A 10,582-nucleotide genomic window follows, 5' to 3' on the forward strand; every position below is an offset into this window, starting at 1 on the left:
AATGAATATAGATGCAGAAATTCTCAAAAAACTACTTGCGAAGGAATCCAATAGCAAAGGAAAATAATGATACACCACAATCAAGTGGGGTTTATTCCTGGTATGCAAGATGGTTCAACATAAGAAAATAAATAAACATAATACACCACCTTCACAAATTGAAGGGAAAAAAACAATGGTCATCTTGATTAATGAAGAAAAGGCATTTTACAAAACCCAGCATTCTTTCTTGATAAAAAACTTCTAAAGATAGGAATAGAAGGAAAATTTCTCAATATGATATAGGGCATATATGAAAAACCCACAGCCAGCATTGTGCTCAGAGGGGAAAGTTTGAAAGATTTCCTCTAAGACCAGGACTAAGACAAGGATGCACCCACTCACCACTGTTATTCATCATTGTGCTAGAAGTTCTAGAGAGAGCAATTAGACAAAAAGAAAAAATAAAAGGCATCCAAATAGGGAATGAAGAAGTACAACTCTCCCAGATGACATGATCCTATATTTAGAAAACTCTCAAATGTCTATGACAAAGCTACTTGAGCTAATAAATGATTTCACCAAAGTAGAAGCATACTAGATCAACAAGTAAAAAAATCATTGTACAAAATTTTTGAACAATCTGCAGAGGAACTCAAGAAAAAATGCATTTACAATAGCAACAAAAAACACAAATGCCTAGGAATCCATTTTACCAAGAAGTAAAATATGCAGAAAACTACAAAACAATGTTAAAGAAATCAGTAAAAACTTAAACAAATGGAAAGACATTCTATGTTCATGGATTGGAAGATTAAATATCGTCAGGATGTCAATTCTACCCAAACGGATTTATAGATTCGATGCAATACCAATCAAAATACAACAGTCTACTTTACAGAAATAGAAAGGGCAATTACCAAATCCATTTGGATGGGTAAGTACACTGAAATAGCCAAAAGCATTCTTAAGAGGAAGAATTATGTGGGAAGAATTCACTGCCTGACCTTGAAACATATTACAAGATTACAGTGGTCTAAATAGCATAGTGTTGGCATGGAGATAGGCACATCAGTCAGTGGAATAAAATTCAGAGTCCAGAAAGAAACCCTCACCTCTATGGCCAATGGGTTTTTGAGAAAACTCCCTAGTCCATGTTAACAGACCCTAACAGTCTCTTCAAGAAATGGTGGTGGGAGAACTTGATATCCATCCATAACCAAAATAATGATAGAGGGCCCCTATCTGAATCCCAGAGCAAGAATCAAGTAAAAATGAATCAAGGACATAAATATAAAATCCAAGACCATAAAACTACACAAAGAAAATGTACAGAAACATTTTATGATTTTATGGTAGGTGGTATTTTCATGGACCTTACATCCCCAGCATGAGCAACAAAAGAAAAAAGTAGATAAATGGGGTCTCCCCAAAATTAAACACTTTTGAACCACAAAGGACTTTGTCAAAAGGGTTAAATGGCAGCTGACTCCATGGGAGAAAATATTTGAAAATCACCTATCCGATAAGGGTTTAAAATCTATATGTATAGAGATGCTACAACTCAACCTATAAAAAACCAAATGACCAGACTAAAAAATGGGCAAAAGAGTTGAATGGACATTTGTCCAAAGATGAAATACAAGTGGCAAAAAACTAGCAATGAGGGGAATGCAAATCAAAGCTACAATGAGGTATCTTTTCACAACTATTAGAATGGCCACTATTAAAAAGATGGAGAACTACAAGCGTTGGAGAGGATGTGGAGACATAGGAACATTTATTCACCATTGGTGGGAATTTAGAATGGTAGAGCCACCATGGTGGACTGTTGAGCAGTTCCTAAAGAAGTTGATTATAGATTTGCCATGTGACCAGGCAACACCACTACTGGTTACATACCCAGGAGAATTGAGAGCAGGGACTCTAGCAGACATCTGCACACTGATACTCATAGCAGCATAATTCACAATTGCCAAAAGAGGAAAATGACCCTTTCCATCAATGGATGAATGGATAAACGAATTGGTGTATACACATGAAGAATATTATGCAGCTGCAAGAAGAAATGAATTTGTGAAGCGTATGACAATATGGCTGAACCTGGAGGGTATTATGGTGAGTGAAGCAAGCTGGACACAAAAGGACAGATACTGCATGAGTATGTTATTTTGAACTAAATAAATGGTGAAATCTCATGGAGTTAATAAATATGGGTCACCAGTAGAATGATGTTAAAGAATGGAAAGCTGAGAGTTAACTTGTGCAGAGTTGGTAAAAGGATATTTGTTAATCCTTGGAGATGGATCGAAAAGGAGGAGGCACAACATAATGTCTGTAAGTAGGAGCACTGGTATATGGGCGTGGCAGTGGTGTCAAGGGAAAGTCTATGGCCATGTATCTTACTAAAAGGAAAGCTGAAAAATGTAACATGGGACCGTACAGCATATTAAAACTTCATGTGAAATATGAATATGGTTAATATTGCATATATAAGACTGTTTTACTTTGAAACTGAACAGATATATGTAAATATTACAAGATGTTAATATCAGACAAAAACCCCCACTTTATGCTAAATGAAAGAAGCCAGACACAAAATATTACATATTATATGATTCCATTTATGTAAAATGTAAATATAAATCAATTTATAAAGTGAAATTAGATTAGCGGTTATGTAGGGCAGGGAAAGGATAGAGGGATTGAGAGGTGACTCCTAGCGGGTGTGGAGTTTATCTTTTTGGAGTAATGAAATTGTTCTACAATTTTTTGGGGGATGAAAAATGCACAACATTGTGGTTATACTAAAAGCCATTGTTTACACACTTTGGACATATTGTAAAGTATGTTACTATATCTCAATAAATCTGCTTTCAAAAGAGAAACAAATGTGCACGAATAGCCAGAAATAGCAGCTATGTATAGCAGAGGTAGCAAAGAGAGACTGAGAGGTCATGAATTATTTGTTTTTTTAAAAATTTATTATTGTAATAATGAAAATACTAATGATTGAAGTATTGAATGCAAAACTATATGATTGTACAAATACCATTGATTGTATGCGTTAGATGGATTTTATGTTTTATTAATATGAGTCAATAAAATTTCTATGTTTAACAATAAAATAAATTGGAGTTTATCCAAACAATATATTTCATGGCCATTAAAAACAAGGAGGCTATTTTATGGTTTTAGGATATACTCCAAGATGTACAACTAAATAAAAAGGCAAAGTGAAAATAAAACCCTAACAAACCTTCAATGATATACCGTTTTGCTTAATCATAGAACTGCTATGATTAAGAAAACGGAAAATAACGAGCATTGACAAGGATGTGGGGAGACAGGAAACCACATACACTGTTGGTGGAATGTGAAATGCTGCAGCTGCTGTGGGAACAGTTTGGCAGGTTTTCAGAAAGTGAAGTATAGACTCACCATATGACCTGTGGATTCCTCTTCTGGGTATACGCCCCAAAGAATGAAAAGGAGCGACTCAAAAAGGTATTTGCACACTGGTGCATATTCACAGGGGTCTAAAGACGAAACCAACCCAAATGTGCACGAGCAAACAAAGGGGTGAACAGAATGTGGTATAGACATACCGTGGAATATCATTCAGCCATAAAAAGCATGACGTTCTACCACATGGTGACAACAGGGGTGAACCCTTTAGACATCATACTGACTGAAAGGAGCCAGATATAAAAGCACAAATCATGTATGATCTCACCGCTATGAAATAATTAGAACATGCAAATGCATAGTGAAAACATTAGAATTCAAGTTTACCATGTGCTGAGGGAAGGGTAGGATACAGAGTTGACCCTTGATTGGTGCAGTTTCTGACATGGATGGTGGAAAAGCTTTGCTAACGGGTGTGGTGATGGTAGCACAACACTGTGAATTTAGTAAATACCTGTGAGTTGTGTATTTGACAGTGGTCAAATGGAACATTTTAGGTTGCACATATGCTACAAAAATAAAAATTTTTAAGAATCGTAGAACTGTACTGTATAGCGAGCCGTCATGTAGACTGTGGACTACAGTAAACAGGGTAATGATAATATTATTGTTTCATCAGTTGTAAGAAAGTCACCACACTAATGTGAAGTGTTAATAATAGGGAAAACCCTCTGAGGGACTCTGACTGCTCAACTGATAGAGCCTGCGCCTACCTTATGGGGGGGGGGGAGAAATAAATCTTAAAAAAATAATGAAAAAAGAGACATGTATATGGGAATCCTGTACTTTCTGCCTAAGTTTTTGGTAAACCTATACGCCAAAAAAAAAAAAAAAAAAAAAAGTGAAGCCGGGTCTTCCGGAGCGGCTGGGGAAGGGGAGCTGGTGCGAGCACTTTGGGGGCCGCAGTGGTCCCCCTGGGCCGTGCGGCTGAGGAGGCGCCAAGCGGGGGTCCTGGCGGCGGCGACCAGGCCTCCTGCCGGCGCTCCCCAAGGCCCGGGAGGAAAGAGCGGGGGAGCGTGGTGGGCGCCGAGGGCGGGCGGCGCCCGGAGGGTCTCGGCCTGCACCGAGGACGCCGCCCCGCAGCCGCCGGGGACCAGGGATTCCCAGACCAGGAGACCCCCCGCCCGCAGCCGCCCCCGCCCTCGCCCCCGCCCACCGTGACCACGGCCGCGAGGGTCCCAGCGGCTCAGCGACAGGAAGCTCCGGAGTGACCGGAAGAAGCGGGTGTCCCGCCTCCGCGCCTGCCGGGGCCTCACTGCCCAAGGAGGAGCTTCCAAGCGGCCGCGGGGCTGCCCGGAGCCGCACCCGCCAGCCCGCCCCGCGCCCACTTCCACCGGGTGGGCCGCCCGCGAGCGCCTGGGGCACCTGCGGGCGAAACGGAGCCGGGCAGAGCCACGAGAGACGCTGCCGAGCCGGGGATCTGGCCGCAGCCCAGAGCTGCCCAGCCGGGTCCAGTCCAACAGCGCCCGGCCTAACAGTCCACCCCGACACGGCCCAGTCCAGCCCAGTCTAGCAGGGCCCAGTCCAGTGCGTCTCAGCCCAGCTCAGTCCAGCAGAGTCCAGCACGGTCCAGGCCAGGACAGCCCAGTCCAGCGGAGCCCAGTCCAGCCCAGTCCAGCCCAGTGCCACCCGGTCCAGCGCGGCGCAGCCCGGCCATGCCCAGCCCAGTCCAGCCCAGCCCAGCCCAGCGCAGGGGAGCGCAGCCACCGCCGTGTAGGTTAAGGAGTGAGCGTCCCGCGCCCACGCGCGCCTGGCCCCTGGAGCCCCGCACCGCCTACAGGCCGGCAGCCGGGCGAAGGCCGGGCCAGAGGGGAGGGGCAGGCGGGCTCTGGGCGCATGGGAGAGGGCGGGGCGCCGGCGCAGGAGCGCGCAGGGGTCACCTCCTGGCACCCGCGGCGCACGGGCCTGATTCCCAGCAGCCTGGCGTCGCCTGGAGCATGCGCTCTCCGTCTGCGTTCCCAGATACCACTTGTCACCCAGGGTGACTCAAGTTTCCGCGTTGGCGCACTTCTCCAGAGCACTGCTCTGGCTCCCTCGCCCCCACCCCCGCCCTTTGCAGGGTAATAGAGGGCACCTGGCACACCTGGCCCAGGGGCCTGCACCTTGCATGGTTGAGGAGGGGGTGGTGCGCAGGAGCTGCTGGGGGCCTCGCATCCTGGGATTTCCAGAGCGGCTCTGCAGGCATTTCGCCTGGCGCCCTCCCCCACGCCTCCCCACAGTGCTGCGTGCCTGGGCTCCACGCACCAGTGTGGGGGCTGCAGAACAGGTGCGGGGGTGTCGGCCTCATGGCGTCTTGCCAGGGGCGACACTTCTCCCCATGTCCTCAACTGTTTATAAAAATACCTAATGTATTTGTTGAGTGCTACATCAAGGACAGAGCCGAACCTGGTAGAGCCGAGTTATGGGCCCATCTCTTTGGGGCCGGGTTTTATCATTTGAAAATGGGGGTGCGGGTCCACAGGGTTGTGGGCGGGAGAAGTGCCATCATGTAAGGAGAAATGTTTTGTAAAGTTACAGCCTGAGCACATGCCGGTGACTGGGGTTTCGGTGATTTCTGGTTTGTATTCAGCATGGCTCTGCTCCCTGACCTTGAGAACCTGAAAAATACGAAAATAAAAAAATAAGGCATTAATAAGTTTTGGTGTACCTGCTAGCAGATTTTCCAAGGTATGCTCCATGGAATGCTAGTTTTCAAAACTGCTCCACAAAGAAAGGTTTCCCTGTTCAGGTAAGTCCAGCATATTCTGGAAGCTGTGTCACCTTTCTGGCAAATCACATCACAAGCCACACTGGGAAATCAAAGGCTCTGAGAAGTCCTGCAGTAAAGGAACCTGTTTAACTTGGTCAAACCCTGCATTTCTCCTGGTTTATTCAGGTGCCCTTTTCAAGGACACGTGCTTGTTTTCTGAGGAACCAGTGCTCTAGGGCTACTGTCGAGGTGACCTGGTGCTGTGGAGTTGGAGCCGAGCTCTGAGAGCTAAGTTCTGTCTGCCGTGTTCAATGGAGAGCAAGCAGAAACCCAGAGAAGCTAAACGGCTCATCTGAGACCTCACAGCTCACCAGCAGCCGAAGCTCAGCCAGCAGTTCCTGGTAAAATGGGGACCAGCACCCCGTCTCCCTTCCCAGGGCTCTCACCCCGTTCAGTGGAAACCAGACGTGGAGCTTTCTCCTCTGGAACCAGCATTGATGCTTCATGTGGATTCTCCGCAGAGAGTACCACAAATGTACAAAGATAAGTGACTTATTGTCACAATTAAAATAAGGAATGGGCGCCTACTGTGGCCTTTTGCCTTTGCAAAGTTTTTCTGTAAATTCAGCCAGATGTGGGGACCTGTGATGAAAGCTGTCATGGTTCCAGAGCCATCCCCACCACACACACGTACACCGTACACACTCACAAATGTACATCCAAAACAGACACACACGTGTATCCTACACACTCAAGTGCATCCTACACACTCACACATGTGAACCCTACACTCTCACACACATGGACCATACACACTCAGACATATGCCCCTACACACTCACACAAATATCACTCCTACAAATTCACACACATGCTTGCAACACACACAAATGTGCACCCTACACACATATATGTACACCACAGACTCACATACACATGTGCACCATATACACACACATACCCTATACACTAACACATGCTCACACATACTCATGAACTCTACACATTCACACACACATTGCCCTACACACTCACACACGTGCTCTCTACATTCCCACACTTGTGCACCTTAAACACACACACTTGTGCACCCCGCACAGACACACACATGCACCCTACAGACACATACAGGTGCACCAGACACACTCAGACACACCTTCACACATACACGTTCCCCCTACACACAGACAACAGCCCCTGCACGCTCATCCAAACCCAAACCTGCTCTGACACACACTTATACTCCTGTGTCTACATACTCTCTCACACTCATTTCTACATATACCCATCAATTCCTGCACATTCACACCCTTACCAATCACACATGCCCCCTACACACTCACACACCCCTACACACTCACACACTCCTACACACTGACATACACACCCCTACACACTCACACACCCTACACACTCACACACCGACATACACACCCCTACACACTGACACACCCCTACACACTGACACACACCCCTACACACTCACACACCCCTACACACTCACACACCGACATACACACCCCTACACACTGATATACACACCCCTACACACTCACACTCACCTACACACTGACATACACACCCCTACACTCACACACACCTACACACTCCCACTCTCTCCCACCTCCTTCCCTCGCCTTGGCCCTCCCCAGCAGGCACTCATGGTCATGGACTTGTCCCCTCGTCCCCAACCCCAGAGTTGGGGGAGCCTGGCGCCAGCTCCCCAAGGTTTGTCTCCAGGCTGTGGGAAAACCTTCCCGAGCCAGGCCAGTGCTGCATTTCCTCAGGGTTTCCAAATTTCTCCCGCTTTCTTGTCAGCTGCCCTTGGTAACTGGGTGAGTGAGAACACGTGTTGGCAGCAGCCCGAGTAACTGGGGGTGAAGTGAGGACACGCGTGTCGAGGCGTGGCCTGGGGTGCAGTAGCCTGGGTAACTGGGGGTGAAGTAAGGACGCGTGTGTCGAGGCGTGGCCTGGGGTGCAGTAGCCCTTGGTAACTGGTGGCTCGCAGTTTCCAGGTCAGAACACAGAGCTGAGATTGACTTTTTCATCCACTGCTGAGCCGAGATCCCAGCCCAGGCTCGGGGGCAGTAGAAGCTTTTTTTTTTTTTTAAGATGCATTATTTTTTATTTCCCTCCTCTTCTCTGCCCCTCCCCACCAGCTGTCTGCTCCCTGTGTCCATTCAATGTGTGTTCTTCTGTGTCTGCTTGTATTCTTTTCAGTGGCACTGGGAATCAGTGTTTCTTTTTGTTGCATCATCTCGCTGAGTCAGCTCTCCATGTGTGTGGTGCCATTCCTGGGCAGGCTGTGCTTTTTTCGTGCTGGGCAGCTCTCCTTATGGGGCGCACTCCTTGAGTGTGGGGCTCCCCTATGCTGGGGACACCCCTGCATGGGGGCCACTTCTTGCGTGCATCAGCACTGTGCAGGCCAGCTCCATGCTGGTCAAGGAGGCCTGGGGAGGCCTGGGGTTTGAACTGCGGACCTCCCCTGTGGTAGGCGGCTGCTCAATCAGTTGAGCCAAATCTACTTCTCACTAGCAGCTCTTAACAGTTGTGCTGATTGACTTGCCTGAGGTCGCCCAGCTGGTCAAGGGCAGCGCTCCCTGTCCCTCCAACCCAGAATGACTCTGTCCCCCACTCACTTGGCCTCCCAGGGGTGGAGCCCTCCATGGTCTCTGTGCCAAGCTTGAGGAGAGGGCCTGCGTCCTCCAGAGGCTCAGGGTCCAGCACGTCCACTGGGACCTGGCACGAGGCCACCGGCAAGTGCGTGTCCCTCCAGGTCTCAGTCTCCCCATCTTAGAATGGACCCTTCTGGCTTGGTGCTGGAGAGGGTTTGGTTGTCTTTATTTATTTATTCATTATCTCTTTTTAAAAGATAGATATAACACGCAAAATGTTTGGTTGTTTTGAGGACCCTCCCTGGGGCCTTCTTAGGGTTTGAGTCCTGAGTCATCAGGCAGAGAACCAGGGCTTGGTACAGGCAGGAGCCCAGCCCTGAGGCTGCTCTGCCACGTGCTTGCCCTGTGGTTGGGGGCAGCGTCTCACTTCTCTATGTTTCCTATTCTCACATATGAAATGTGCTCTGATGCCTTCCCTGTGGGTACCACGGGTGTTAGGTGAGATGGTGTAGAATCCTGACCCCAGCAAGTCCAGCTCCCCGTGTCTTTTCTGCCTGGCTCTGCCTCTTCTCTCCTCTCGGTGCTGGTTTTGCAGAGTCACCTTGAGCCCTCGCTGGTGGTCTTGAAGGAAGTGCGGAACCGAAGAGAGGAACTGGAGATTGTGTGTCTCTGGGAAGAGAAGGGGCTGTGGAAACATCTGAGGCTGAAATGGGGCCTCATCCGGGCAGCTGAGGCTCCAGGCTGCCCCGCTCTAGGCACAGGAGCCAAGGCTGTCTTGTGACTGTTGTTGCCACAACAGGATCCTGATAACAGGGACCAGCGATGGGGGAGGGCTTCAAGCCTCCAAAATGCCTGTCCAGACCCGGTCTCCTGCAGCCTCCTAAGTCTGCATGTCCAAGCCATGGACAGGCAGTGTGGGCGCTGGAGAGTGGAGGGACCAGCCCAGGACACGTCCAGCGAGGGCAGAATGCACACTCAGACCCAGAGCTGGAGCCACAGGGCACGGTGTTTCATCCACTGCGTGCAGTGGAGCACTGGGTGGCTCTAAAACGGTGTGTGTGTAGAGGTGGGTATTATGTGCAGCTTTCCAAGCTTGATTGACTAGAAAACCTGCCCCTTTTTAAACTTTACTTTTAGGGAAGGTTTAGATTCCATTCACAGAATAATGACATAGAAAGTACAGTGAATTCCCATACAAGCCTCCCCCACACCACACACCCAGTTACCCCTATTATTGGCATCTTAGATGATCGTGGCACATTTGTTACCGTTGATGAACCAATACTGAAGCACTGCTGCTAACCATGGCCTGCAGTTCACATTTTGGTTTGCACTTTCACTGTGCAGTTCCACAGGCTGTGACAAACGTGTAATGTCATCTGTCCATCATTGCAGGATTAAACTGAAGAATCTCCCCATCCCAAAAGTGCCCTGTTCACCCCCTCATCCCCCTCCCTTCTGAACCCCTGGCAACTCCTATCTTTATATCAAGGATATACATTAATCCTCCAACACAATGTAACAACCACAGTAACTAACCTACTTTGGTCCCCGACCGCGCCCCCCCACCCATGGTTATTCTTTCCTCAATCTCAAGGGACCCTGGGCATCTGCTCTGACATCCCCAGGCGGAGAGGCTGATACCACGGGGCAGATGGAGGGAATTATCCTGTCCCCACCTACAAACACCTCCCATTTTTTGGGATGGGACCTGTTCATCACCATCATTTTAACATACTTTGGGAAGCAGCTATAGCTCAGGTGGTTGAGCATCTGCCTCCCACAAGGGAGGTCCCTGGTTTGGTTCCTGTGACTCCTGAAAAACAACTAC

At 48.3% G+C, this 10,582-nt stretch overlaps 1 long non-coding RNA gene across 1 annotated transcript; it reads left to right on the forward strand.

Annotated features, from left to right (window-relative positions):
* The first annotated feature begins 4,701 nt into the window (after positions 1-4,701).
* LOC131275360 (uncharacterized) lies at positions 4,702-6,746 on the forward strand. The gene is made up of 2 exons (XR_009182803.2): positions 4,702-5,160; positions 6,323-6,746. It is a non-coding gene; the product is annotated as an uncharacterized lncRNA (long non-coding RNA).
* Positions 6,747-10,582: the final 3,836 nt, after the last annotated feature.

Source organism: Dasypus novemcinctus, chromosome 22 (genome assembly GCF_030445035.2).
Source record: "Dasypus novemcinctus isolate mDasNov1 chromosome 22, mDasNov1.1.hap2, whole genome shotgun sequence".
NCBI lineage: Eukaryota > Metazoa > Chordata > Mammalia > Cingulata > Dasypodidae > Dasypus > Dasypus novemcinctus.